The sequence below is a fragment of the Danio rerio genome, chromosome 4 (genome assembly GCF_049306965.1).
Source record: "Danio rerio strain Tuebingen ecotype United States chromosome 4, GRCz12tu, whole genome shotgun sequence".
Classification (NCBI taxonomy): domain Eukaryota; kingdom Metazoa; phylum Chordata; class Actinopteri; order Cypriniformes; family Danionidae; genus Danio; species Danio rerio.
This window is the reverse complement of record NC_133179.1, coordinates 9,791,382-9,806,061: the sequence shown is the minus strand read 5'-3', so window position 1 is coordinate 9,806,061 and position 14,680 is coordinate 9,791,382. Positions and strand designations below refer to the sequence as shown.

At 38.8% G+C, this 14,680-nt stretch overlaps 1 long non-coding RNA gene across 3 annotated transcripts in view; it reads right to left on the bottom strand.

Annotated features, from left to right (window-relative positions):
- LOC141381590 (uncharacterized) overlaps positions 1–14,680 on the bottom strand; it is a 74,240-nt gene that overhangs the window by 25,710 nt on the left and 33,850 nt on the right. For all 3 annotated transcript variants that reach the window (XR_012401887.1, XR_012401888.1, XR_012401889.1), the window contains one exon: positions 12,874–12,907. This is a non-coding gene — a long non-coding RNA (uncharacterized lncRNA). The remainder of the gene's footprint in view (positions 1–12,873; positions 12,908–14,680) is intronic.

Sequence of the window (14,680 nt, the reverse complement as noted above, 5' to 3'; positions counted from 1 at the left end):
TTTGTTTAAATAAATACATGCATGTGATTCACTGAAGCATGTATTACACAAACTAACGTTAACATTACTGAAAAGTTGACCATCCTGATCGTCAATGTACAATTCGTACCCTGTATATATACATATTTGAACCAACACAGGCTCATTGTGGATACGTACCTGTCTACATTTCTGGAGAGCGTGAATTATGTAGCCAGAGTTTTTTTCTTGCTGCATTTTGTAATAAACGCTACAGGGCGGTATGATGCTGCAGATGGCTTATGCTCTTTTTTGCGCAACCAGCTGACAGCTTACCTTTATATGGACGGCTTTTCCGGTGTTACCAGTTTGCCCAGTAGCTTGCCATGTACGTTGATTGTCTATGGACGAGGAGCTGAGTTGACTGCAATGACGGGGTTTAAGTCTAGCGAGGAACGGTTCTAGAAACCAGGTAAATCCAAATGAATAAATAAACAACAGGCTGAAAATGTGGGGAAATAACACGGCTACGACTGCTTTTCTTATTCTAGATTGCTTTTGAAAACACTATTGGTTGGGTTTAGGGAAGGGGGTGCATGGTTCAGTCTGAGTCAGTCAGTTGACAGCTAGCTGGCCTGTTTGGTTAAAGTGTATATTGCGCCATCTGATTTATGCGAGAAGACGACGTGCGAGAGAAATTTGAGATCATCAAAAAGCCTACACAGTGGCCTCTGGTGGATTTTTAAAAACAAAAACTGCGAGCAGACGTACCTCCGGTTACGTTTTTTGCTGTCCCCAGAAATATAGACCTGGGTACGTATCCGTGATGACCCTGGGTTGATTTTAACATACATTTCAAAATATTTAGCAAAAATGTAGTTTACATAATATGTCTGAAGCTACTTTAATTACAAAAATGTACATATATATTCAAATATAATATTATATACGACATATATAGCTACCAGATTTCTATAAAGGGTAATCACACTGAATAATTCAAAAAGAAATTTGCTAACTTTTAAGAAGACATGTTTAATAATCTAAACCACCTTTGTCCCATTGTAAATAATTAGTTTTGTGCAATGGCAAAGTTCCAGTTGTGCATGACAATTGGGAAAAGAAAAGGCTAGAGATCAAATCCCTTCCAAATCCATGTATGGCTGCAAATTTGGTTGTGTTATTTTTTCTGTTAGTACCTCTGAACGCCTCTAGGCCATGTTAGAGCTGCATTTATTTACAATTATTATTTCCTTCTTGTCTGCTGCATTAATTTGATTAGGCTGTTTGTGTGTCTTTTCAGGGAGTTCCTGATATACTAGTGAGAAAACATACACTACTAACCTTAAGGTTGGAAAAATATTGAACAATAAAAAAGCACTGCTGTCTTTGGACGACAACTGAATGTGTTTGAATAGGATTTAAATGACAAAGATTCAGTAGAAACATCTCGGGGGCTTGAAGATGCCTAAAAATTGATTTAGTGGTGATGTGCCTGTGTTTTTAGCCTTTCAGTGCTGTCTGGAGCTCAATATTAATCTTTTAGGTATTAGGAGAAGTCGAGTAATTTGTCTGTTCTTTCTAAAAGCACATATAATGGAAGTCAACACAATCCCAGACAATCAGAACACATCTGCTTTGAGTTTTTTAACTTAAAGCCTGCTTTAGAAGGAAATAGATATATTAAAAGATTATTTAGGTCAATATTAATAATAAAAAAATAACGAAACTAAATAATACATTTTCCAACAATTTCTGAGTAAACATTGTTTATACAAAAAAACTGAAGTGCAAATGGAGTGAAATTTTCATATTTTTCATGACATATTTTTATAATAAATTGCTTGAAATAGTTAATGCATTAAAAATGAAAGATAAAAATTAAAGGGTGACACTTTAAAATACGGTTTTATAAGTTAATGGTAATACATTTATTGCAACATTTATTAATCTTTGTTAATGTAGTTAATTAAAATAAAATCATGCATTTGTCTCACAGTGAATTATAACAACTCTGAATTGTAATAGTTCATCAGAAGAGGTCGAGTAATTTGTCTCTTCTTTCTAAAAGCACATATAATAGAAGTCAACACAATCACAGACATTTAGAAAACATATGCTTTGAGTTTATTAAGTTCAAGGCAGCTTTAGAGGAAAATAAATATAATAAAAAGATTATATAATTAATTATTAATTAAGAAGACTAATATTATATATTTTCCAGACATTTTGGAGTAAAAATTGTTTATATAACAATATAAATTGTTATATATTTTTAAAAACTCAATAACTAAACAAGATATATGAACTTCATTAGCCATCTGTCAGGAGTGGATCGCTTGTGATTGTGACAGATATACTGTAAATAACGTTCCATTAGTTACTGCATTTCTCAACAATCCATTGGTTACAGTGGTTATTCATCCTTTTAGTGTAGTTAATGAAAATAAAATCATTTATTGTTAGTCTCACAGTGAATTAGATTGCATCATATGGAATGTAATCCTTCATTAATAAATGTTGAACTGAAATAAATAAATTGTGTTACAATTAAAATTAATAATTTACTCACTATGTAATCATCCCAAACCTTTCATTTTAAAATAATGGATATTTAAATTAAATTACCAATGTTACTATCACAATATCAAAGCTTTAACTTCAGTAAAGTTTTAAAAGAAATCTGTATTTTGTGAAATAACTTTAATTGTCATTTTTTTTCAGACATTTTCTGAACACATATTGGAATAAATGCTCTTTAATAAAATGCATTTTGCAGTTGCAAATGCAAAAGTATTTTAGGATATTTTAGAAAACCCAAGCATGTAAAAACAAACATCACATATATATTCTCTACCTGACAAAAGTCTCACCATCGATCCCAGTTTTAAGAGCAACAAATAATAACTCGACTTCTAGATGATCATTTGGAAAAGTGGCAGAAGATAAATTTTCCCCATGAATCATTTGTTGAACTGCATCCCAACCATCACAAATACTGCAGAAGATATACTGGAACATGGATGGACCCAAGATTCTCACAGATATCAGTCAAGTTTGGTAAAGAAAAAATCATGGTTTGGGGTTACATTCAGTATGGGGGTGTATGAGGATGGCAACATCAACAGCCTGAGAGGTATCAAGACATTTGTGCTGCCCAAGGCTTAATTTGTGCTGGAACACACCGGATCCGGCACCTCATTTTACCGATCCCCCTACTCACCCGCCCTTCTCCCCCATCCACTGTTCACTTTCATTTTGTTCTGGGACTCCCCAACCCTCTTCACTTTCGTCAGTGACAACCAACCCCCGGCCCAGCTCTTAACTTAGCGCTTAACGTCAGCGACACTCCTCCACTATCCAATGGCACACTATCCAGGACTGGCCAGCCCAGTCACCAGGCATGAACATTATTGAGCATGTCTGGGGTAAGATGAAGGAGGAGGCATTGAAGATGCATCCAAAAAATCTTGATGAACTCTGGGAGTCCTGCAAGAATGCTTTCTTTGCCATTCCAGATGACTTTACTTATAAGTTATTTGAGTCATTGCAGAGATGTATGGATGCAGTCCTACAAGCTCATGGGAGTCATGCACAATATTAACTCTTTTTCCACTGCAGCATGACTTTATATTCTATACTGTACATTATTTCTGTGACAAGTGACAAGACTTTGGTCTCTGCAAAGTCAGACTTACTGTCAGACTTACTGTTGTAAAAATCAAGACATGATCATATTTTATATTGGTAAAATAAGCGTAATCCAGAGGACTTGTCCGTTCGTATTGGCCACTTCTGATACCAAATGATCATCTATAATTCAAGTTATTATTTGTTGTTCCTAAAACTTGGGTTGGCGACGAGACTTTTGTCAGACATTGTATATACAGTATATATGGATTTTCTTTATCTGAAGTGTGCTTGACTAGTTTCTTGCTATCAAATAATAAGCAGCTCAATTTAGAGATGTAATCTTGAAAAGAAAAGCCCACAAAGAGCTAAACCACATGCCTCAACCCACACTGCATGTATATTAACGTATATAGATAAATTGTTGAAATGCCAATCACACTTTATTAATAATTGAGTCATCTCCGGCTTCTAAAGACGGGATTATCATACATCAAGACTGGATTATCTACTAATTATTTGCAGTGGGAATATAAACAAGAGGAATCAAGAAATCGCAGTTTGGCTTCAGACAGTTCTACCAAGTCAATAGAAAGATGCTGCAGTTGCCTTGACAACACTGCAAGCAGATTGGCCAAACAGACAACAAATCACTTCAACTGATGCGCCGCTGTTTTGGATCTTACATGCGAACCCTGAATGACATATATTTGTCTCCCACCCAAAAAATAGCAGGTTGCTTTATGTTCAGAGACAACCCGAAGTGCTTGTGCAGAGATCTTCTTTTGTTGAAAGTCAATTCCGATGCCGTTCTTAACACGTTCTAGGCTTTAATGGATTTCCAAAGAATGGTCAAAGTGGTTTGGAGTGGAAGCCGGTATCATTGAGCTCATTAGCCGAATGAAAGGGAACATGAAAGCTGTGTTGAGTTTCAGATTTTGTAAAATGGGGTGAAATCAATTGCCTGATAAGGGCTGCGATTACACTCAGTGAAAGGCTGTGAACAAAAGCGCTTCTTCAGGAAATCACAACATATGGATGGTTATAGTATATATTTGAAAGAAAAGGAGTGGAAATAAATGACTGAACTGATCAAGCTTTGACTTCCTGTTTTAAATGGACTACATATAAGAGCTTTCATTTGTTAATAATGGTTTTATCGTCAGCGTGTGAACAGACGGTTACAAAATGTTAATAAATACACTGATTGATAAATAAAAATATAAATAAGGGCAGCAGGGTGGCATAGTGGGTAAAAGTGTTTTCATCATAGTTTATGATCATCTTTTTTTAATAAATAAAACGTTCATCCTACTCAGTTATGCACAAGTTTTTTTATGTGCATTTTAAAAATGTATGTGCATTTTGCCGTTTTCATCAAACAGCTTTTTATGTGCATTTCCAAAATGCGTATAAAATGGATGGAAACATGGCTAATGCTACATAAAATCTGTAGAAATTTTTATGCTTAAGCAATAAAAATTCTACTTTTAATTCTTCAGATTTGAGTCAAACAAGGCCTTTTGGAAATATAAAAAATATGTAAAATGGCAGGGCTTCACAAAATCTGATTTAAAACTTTTAAAAATCTATTTAAGACTGTTGTGAATGAAATTCCAGACTAATACAGGGCTAAACACTAAGGATTTTTCTAATGGAATGGCCTGGTTGTTGTTTTTTTTGCCTCATTCCAAAAAAAATTACTAGTTATTTTTTTGCCATATATTTTTTAAATGTGTCGAAACAAGCAAACCCTGGATGTATAAAAGCACCTTTTGAACATAACTTTTAATAAAAAAAAATAAATAAAAACATTGGTAAATAGAGTTTGGTTGAAATTGTTTATGAAATGAATTGTTGGTGATTGTTGACAGGAACAGATGAAAATTAAGACTTGTTTAATAGAATTGTAGACTTAAAGGATAATATTTCAGTGAATTTAAGACTTTTAAAGCCTAAAATTTAGTTTTTGAAATTTAAAACTTTTTAAGACTTTTTAAGACCCCACGAAAACCCTGAAAATGATTCCAGTTGAATTAATGATCATGGAAAATATATGAATAAAAATATATATCAGTACTCTGCTTTTCTGAATTGACTATACATTGTGTAAAGATTTAAACTTCTTTAGCTTAAAAATAATTATTCTGCAAAATATATTTGTATATCAATATATATATATATATATATATATATATATATATATATATATATATATATATATATATATATATATTTATATTTATATATATATATATATATATATATATATATATATATATATATAAATATTGAAAAATATATTTATAAGTATAGTACTTCTCTGAATTAATTTATAAAGAATTTCAGTACTGTATTTAAAGCAGGGTTATTAAAAGTAACTGTAAATAAATTACGCTGAAATGAAATATAATCCCTTACTTTACTCTGTCAACATATACATAATATAATTACTCATTCATTTAGGCTTCCATCCAAAATAAAAAGCAGCAACTTGCTCTTATTAAATGTAGGACAATCTGAATTGCAAAACTTAAAGATTTCCATTTTTTTCCCCCATGTGTGGCCAAGTCCAGAATATTAATGTAATTACAATCTCATTACTTGGTTTCCCCCATTTCTTCCAGTATAGATGCCACTGCCAATGCACAGAATATGATCCATTTGAATACACTCACAGCATGGATTTTCCAACATTTGGTTGGATTTGCATCAAGATCACATGAATATATTCATAGTGAAACCGTGTTATTTATTTGGCAGGGCAAAGCAGCAGCTCCCCTGAGATACAGGTCTGAAAAAACATACGATGAAAGCAGGAAATTGCACAGAATCATGTCAGCTTATAGACATGCACATTTATGTGCAAGTCACATGACAGTGGCCTGCATTAATTAATGAATAGAGGTCAGACGCTGCGTCTCAAATGGCACACTATACACTATGCACTCATGTACTTACTATGTACTTACACACTCAACAGCAGAGTATATGTATGTAGTGTTGTGCCAAATGGAGCACTAATGTTTTTTTACTAAGCGGAAATTCAACCCGTTTCCCTGATGACTTTGGCGGTTGCCAAATTAGTGAAATCAATGACCAAAGTCCCAAATGATACCTGCTGTTAACTATAATCACTCTCATAGGAGAATTTCGCTTTCACAATCTAAATGAATTAAAATTATCCAACATGTGCACCCGATGGCTCCGCCCCTTCCGCGACTTGAGCAAAGCAGCGGTCGTTGATTGCGTGAGATGTCCATCATTACACACTTCATTTTACCGGTTGAATGAGTGCATCATCATTCAATTAAATCATGCAATTAAAGTGCACTTCATACATTATTTATACTACAAAATGGTGTAGAATAGTGCATAAGTATGCGATTTGATTTGATTTTACCTAGAAAAGGCGCTGACCATTAGTTTGACTAAACACAAAAAAAGTTATCAAGCTTTTAAATAGCAATTCAATTACGTATAGGGCGGGGGAGGGGGGTGGGGGGGTTTGAGGTTGGGTTGGGTTGGTGGGGGCTGCTGTCGCGGACTCAAGAGGAGTGGGGGGGGTTGCGGGGGCTGGGGCGCCATTGGGCTTGGAGCGGGGGCACTTCAGATCTTTTTGGAAGGGCACTTTCTATACAAGATTAAAAAGGGCATGTGCACTGCACAGCCCTATGTGTGCACGTGCCTGGGTGTGGCAGTAATCAGGCCTGGGTGTATAAAGAAATTGAGTTAAGTATGTTTTAACACTTCTTTTTAACACTTTTTCACACAGTGCTATGTAGTTTTGTACTTTTTTTGTGTAACAATAAAAACCGTAATTTCAAAACTGTACGATGTGTTTACTTGTGTTCTTTTTGACTAATATAAATTTTTTTTAGATGATCTGAAGCATTAAAATGTGACAAACATGCAAAAAAAAAAAAAAAAGAAACCTGTAAGGATAAGTATATATTTTCTTCAGATTGTTGTCTGGCCTTGTAAAGCGGAACAAATATAAGCTATTTACAATATAAAAAGACAAAATTGCAACAACATTTGTAAAACAATAATATTAATAACTCCTTTTAGAATTTAATTTTAATTATTTGTACTTTACATTGACTGATTTTGTGATGGCTTTTCTCAAAACGTATGAAAAATGCACAAAAGCACGCACATCACTTTAAATGGGTGCTCAGCCAAACAGCTAAAAGTACAAAAAAATATATTCAAAGAGGAGGCAACACCAAGGCTCCAAAATTGCCAATTTACTAAATTAAAAAGGCTGATAAAAACTGTGTAACGTTTCAAGCACACCGCCTCTTCATCAGACAAATCCCATCAAAACGTATGCTATTATTTGCTTTATTTCTTGTGCTTTGCTGTAAAAAATACACAAAAATATTGTAATTATTATTTTTTGATCTCAAGTATATTGCACTCCTGGATGGATTGATATTTATTAACTATTATATGACATTATATTATATTATATGAAATTATATTATATTATATTATATTATATTATATTATATTATATTATATTATATTATATTATATGAAATTATATTATATTATATTATTTTATATTATATTATATTATATTATATTATATTATATTATATTATATTATATTATATAAAATTACATTGTTACATTATATTATATTATATTATATTATATTATATTATATTTATTATATTATATTATATTATATTATATTATATTATATAAAATTACATTGTTACATTATATTATATTATATTATATTATATTTATTATTGTCAGGGTTCTGCCACTTTGGTCTTGAAAATTCTTGTTTTGGTGGCAGAGCTCTGACACTTCTCATGTCTGGTCCTGTTTCTGTCTCTGTGTGAGCGCGCGCCGTCGTGGGTGTACGTAGAGTGTGCGCGCTCCTGCTTGACGCGGCCGCGCGCGCGCTCTGCGTTTGGGGGGGGCTAGTGTCAGGGTTCTGCCACTTTGGTCTTGAAAATTCTTGTTTTGGTGGCAGAGCTCTGACACTTCTCATGTCTGGTCCTGTTTCTGTCTCTGTGTAAGCGCGCGCCGTCGTGGGTGTACGTAGAGTGTGCGCGCTCCTGCTTGACGCGGCCGCGCGCGCGCTCTGCGTCCCTCAGACGCGTGCGCTCTTGTACTCGTGTTTGTGTTTTCGTCTGTCAGCAGCATGGTGTTTCATTCCCAGCGTCTCAGTCTTGTTGGTTTCGGTTTTGGTCGGCGCTGGGATGAAGCATGCATGCTGCATATGTGAGCGCATGGTGAGTGTTTTCATTCATCGTGTGCTCGTGTCTTGCGTCTTTTGTCAAAGCACATGGCTCGGTGTTTACATTGGTCACGTGCTTTTGTCGTGTGCTTCAGTGTTGTGTTATGTGAGCGCATGGCTTGTATTGTCTCTCTGTGTCATGCGCTCTCCCGTCTATTGTCTAGTCCCACCCTCCTTGTTAACCCATATTTAGTTAATTGTGTTCACCTGTGTTTCAATTTACTTTTTTGCTTTATAATCCCCCTCATGTTTTCAGTCCTTTGTCAGTTCGTCGTTGCTAGTTTCCTGTCTTGTTGTGTCCAGCCCTGTCTTGTCCTGCCAGTCCTGCCAGCCCTGTCAAGTTTGTTTTTGCCTTTGTATTCATGTTTTCCCCTTCGGGGTAGTTTTGTTTTGCCTTTTATTTTTATTATTAATAAATACCCATTGTTTCGTTGCACTTGAGTCCTCGCTCCTTTTCCCCTCACCGACCGTGACAGTACGAACTGACCAAAGAAGAGGACTCAGCAGAAAAATGGGTAGCTTCCTCTTTCCATCTCCTTTTCTTGGGGGCTCTGTCAAACACCAGCTGCTTCAGGTTGTCCAGGAAATCTCCCTGCAGCAGGGAGAGGTGGACATCAGAAATTTCGCCCACGACTTCCTTGCTGTAGTGGATGGCCTTGAGTATGAGGATAACCTGGACCTCAAGGAGGCATTTAACATCTGCCTAACGGAGCCCCTCAGCCCTGTGGAGATGGAGAGGCTGGAGTACCTGCCATTTTGGCGCTTTGTGTTTAAGCTCCACCAACTCCGCACAAAGCGCCAGCCCACTGACTGCTTCACATATCCATCTGCAGTCAGTGGGGGCCCCAGTCCTCCAATGACCCAGAAACGGCGAAGGAGGAGGAAGACCGGGTCTGCCTTACCTGTCGCCCACCCAGAGGTGACCGAACCTGCTGCAGCCCTTTCAGTTACCATCCTGGCTGCAGCATCACTTACTGAGGCACCCGCAACAGACACTGCACCAGTCCTGCAGGCAGTGGAGTATACTGCAGTGTCTGAAGAGGTGGCCAGCTTCCCGCCACCCAGACCAAGGAAGCGTCGGAGGAGAAAGGGCTCCTCCACCACAACGGCTCCAGCCCCAGAGCGCCCTCCAGTGTCGGCTCCAGCCCCAGAGCGCCCTCCAGTGTCGGCTCCAGCCCCAGAGCGCCCTCCAGTGTCGGCTCCAGCCCCAGAGCGCCCTCCAGTGTCGGCTCCAGCCCCAGAGCGCCCTCCAGTGTCGGCTCCAGCCCCAGAGCGCCCTCCAGTGTCGGCTCCAGCCCCAGAGCGCCCTCCAGTGTCGGCTCCAGCCCCAGAGCGCCCTCCAGTGTCGGCTCCAGCCCCAGAGCGCCCTCCAGTGTCGGCTCCAGCCCCAGAGCGCCCTCCAGTGTCGGCTCCAGCCCCAGAGCGCAGCTCAGTGCCGGTCCCAGTCCGGCTCCTTGCCCTGCCGGCGCCACCCAGACGTCTTGCCCTGCCGGCTTCAGCCCGGCTCCTTGCCCTGCCGGCGACACCCAGACGTCTTGCCCTGCCGGCTTCAGCCCGGCTCCTTGCCCTGCCGGCGCCACCCAGACGTCTTGCCCTGCCGGCTTCAGCCCGACTCCTTGCCCTGCCGACGCCACCCAGACGTCTTTCCCTGCCGGCACCACCCAGACGTCAAGCCCTGCCGGCCCCAGCCCGGCTACTTGCCCTGCCGGCACCACCCAGACGTCTTGCCCAGCCGGCTCCAGCCCGGCACCTTGCTCTGCCGGCACCTACCAGACGTCTTTCCCTGCCGGCACCTACCAGACGTCTAGCCCTGCTGGCCCCAGCCCGGCTCCTTGCCCGGCCGACGCCACCCAGACGTCTTGCCCAGCCGGCTCCAGCCCGGCACCTTGCCCTGCCGGCACCTACCAGACGTCTTTCCCTGCCGGCACCTACCAGACGTCTAGCCCTGCCGGCCCCAGCCCGGCTCCTTGCCCTGCCGGCACCTACCAGACGTCTAGCCCTGCCGGCCCCAGCCCGGCTCCTTGCCCTGCCGGCCCCAGCCCGGCTCTTTTCCCTGCCGGCCCCAACCAGACGTCTTGCCCTGCCGGCCCCAGCCCAGCTCCTTGCCCTGCCAGCGCACCCCAGACGTCTTGCCCAGCCGGCCCCAGCCCGGCTCCTAGCCCCGCCGGCTCCCCTCTGGTCTTCAGCCCCGCCGGCTTTAGTTAAGTCTCCTCTAGACCAGCCGGCTCCCCACAGGCCTTCATCCCAGCCAGCTCCCTACAGGCCTCCTGCCTTGGTATCCCAGGCCGATCCTCCTTGGGTTGTCCCTCCTGCTCCACCTTGGAGCATGCCTCTGCCACCCTGGACTGATCCTCCGGCTCCACCCTGGTTCCCTGCCGGGGTCCCTGACCCATTGCATCTGTCCTGGACTGTCCCTCCTGATCCTCCCTGGTCTTGCCCTCCCATCCCTCCCTTGTTTGTCTTGTTGAGTCCGGCTTGGCTTCCCTCCCTCCCCCCCTTCATGTCGTCTTGCCTGTTCACCCCCCTGTCTTGTGTCTGTTGATGTTGCCTGTTTTGTTGTCTTGTAGTGTTTCTTGTCTGTCTTGTACCTTGTTGGATGTTCCCTTTAGGGACGCCAGGTGGCGTCCCTTTTGGGGGGGGCTAGTGTCAGGGTTCTGCCACTTTGGTCTTGAAAATTCTTGTTTTGGTGGCAGAGCTCTGACACTTCTCATGTCTGGTCCTGTTTCTGTCTCTGTGTGAGCGCGCGCCGTCGTGGGTGTACGTAGAGTGTGCGCGCTCCTGCTTGACGCGGCCGCGCGCGCGCTCTGCGTCCCTCAGACGCGTGCGCTCTTGTACTCGTGTTTGTGTTTTCGTCTGTCAGCAGCATGGTGTTTCATTCCCAGCGTCTCAGTCTTGTTGGTTTCGGTTTTGGTCGGCGCTGGGATGAAGCATGCATGCTGCATATGTGAGCGCATGGTGAGTGTTTTCATTCATCGTGTGCTCGTGTCTTGCGTCTTTTGTCAAAGCACATGGCTCGGTGTTTACATTGGTCACGTGCTTTTGTCGTGTGCTTCAGTGTTGTGTTATGTGAGCGCATGGCTTGTATTGTCTCTCTGTGTCATGCGCTCTCCCGTCTATTGTCTAGTCCCACCCTCCTTGTTAACCCATATTTAGTTAATTGTGTTCACCTGTGTTTCAATTTACTTTTTTGCTTTATAATCCCCCTCATGTTTTCAGTCCTTTGTCAGTTCGTCGTTGCTAGTTTCCTGTCTTGTTGTGTCCAGCCCTGTCTTGTCCTGCCAGTCCTGCCAGCCCTGTCAAGTTTGTTTTTGCCTTTGTATTCATGTTTTCCCCTTCGGGGTAGTTTTGTTTTGCCTTTTATTTTTATTATTAATAAATACCCATTGTTTCGTTGCACTTGAGTCCTCGCTCCTTTTCCCCTCACCGACCGTGACAATTATATTATATTATATTATATTATATTATATTATATTATATTATATTATATTATATTATATTATATTATATTATATTTAGCTTTTTAACTTCCAAATAAAATACAATGATTCTAAAATAAATTGCTTTGGATGTGTATGATTCAACACTGTCAGCTACCTGAAAGCTTCCTTTCTTTCGAAGACTACTGATTTTCAGTGAAGCATGTACTCCCCTGAGGAGAGCTGAATTTGCTTTCGCGCTGAGCACTGAATTGCACTTAATGGAGAGAACAATGAAGAGGAAAATCCCCGTAAACCATGCACACTTTCAAAGCAATAAAATCACGGTAAGAGTGATTGAGTGGCGCTATTCAATCCATCCATTGCTTTTCCCAACAAACACAATTAAGCTCAGAAAAGGCTTCAGAAAATGTGACTAAATCAATCAATTATCAGTGATTGTAAGTGATGAAAAAACATGAATCACAGAAAACTGATCATTTACGGATATTTTTTACAGTGTACAAAGATTTACATGATTCATATTCAAAACAGCAAGTTCATTATATTTTTAAAGGAACAGTGACACAAAAATGAAAATGTACTCACCCTTTTATCACCCTCAAGTGGTTCCAGACCTCTTCTGTCGGACACAAAGCAAAATATGTTGAAGAATCTTAGAAACTCGTAGCCCTTGCCTCATCGTAGTTGCATTTTTGTAGTTCATACAAAGGCTTTAATTTTTTTAAATATATATATATATATATATATATATATATATATATATATATATATATATATATATATATATATATATATATATATATATATATATATATACATACACATATATATATACATACATATACATATATATATATATATATATATATATATATTTTTTTTTTTAATGTTGTGTAAATGTTTATGAAGCATTATAAAAGCTATTTGCTCTTATGCAAACTTACAGTACTAGTTTTTTTTTTTAAATCTGTAAATTTTTAAGGATCTTTTGGTCTACTTCACTTTGTCAGGCTGATCCTATTTAAGTGATTTCTTGATTATGAACAGATCTGGCTACAGAATTCGAGTTAAGCAGGTTTTCACACCGTGCTATGTAGGTTTGTATTTTGTTTTCCCTTAATAAAATCCTTCATTTCAAAACTGTACGACGTGTTTACTTGTGCTATCTTTGAATGTTATTGAAATTTGTTTGATGATCTGAAACATTAAAGCATGACAAACATGCAAAAATTTTTGCAAAAAAAAAAAGCAAAATAAAAAATAAGAAATCGGTAAGGATAGTATATATTTTCTTTAGATTGCTATCTGGCCTTTGTATAGTAGAACAAATATAAGCTGTATCTGGATAATTAAGTAATTTAAAAATACCCTTTAAGTTTTCTGTTCTGTCTAGATTAAACACCTAATTTGGTGTCTATCTGCATACGAATTATATTTCATGACAACCAAGTTTACAATAACTCTCAATGGTAGGGTTGTGCACAATTTATTATGATTTCAGTATGCTTTTTAAAATACAGCTCAACTCCTAAACTTGAGGGTGTAAATCTTTAAATAAAATGGATTAAAATATAAATAAAATTGAAATTTATTAGATGGTAAGGAAAAAGACTTAAAAGTTTGACCTTGTTTTAAAGGTTTTTTATGTATAGATATGTATATACATTTAATATTATTTGTGTTTACGCATGGTTTTAAAGAAAATAGTCCGCATACAAATAAAAATGTACTCTCTCCATGTGGCTTCAAGCCACAAAAGATGATGTTTGGAGCAATGTTGGAAACTAATAATTATTGACATCCAAAGTATGACAAAAAATATTATGGTAATCAATGGCTGTTGGTTTTTAACATTCTTCAAAATATCTACTACTGTGGTCAATAGAGGTAAGAAACTTAAACAAGTTTAGAACAAGTAGACTGTGATGTCTTAATGATAGGATTTTCAATTTTGGATGAACTGTTCCATTATATTTCACAGTCAAAACATAAACAATAAATCCTGACCAGAATCTTTACCAGATCTTAAACGCCGCCTTCAAACAGCCTCAAGGAATTCTGCCAGAGATAAGTGTGTTTATGAAATCTGAGCGTATGGCACATGCCACATATTATGCTGTGTTAGCGTGCGCTTGTGATGAGAGATGAAGTGCACCGCAGAGTAATTGAAGACACTTTTCACAAACACAGAAGACAAAGAGCTGCTTTCAGTCAACTTCAGGACGTCATACTTAATAATATAAGTCAAACTAAATATTATATAGTTTTTATTTCTGTAAGCCTGTTACCAAAATATAAGGCACGTTCAAATATATAAGTATATAGTAAATATATTTATAAAAAGAGAAAAAAAACTAGTATAAATTAAGTTATTTAAAATAAAAAAGTAGAA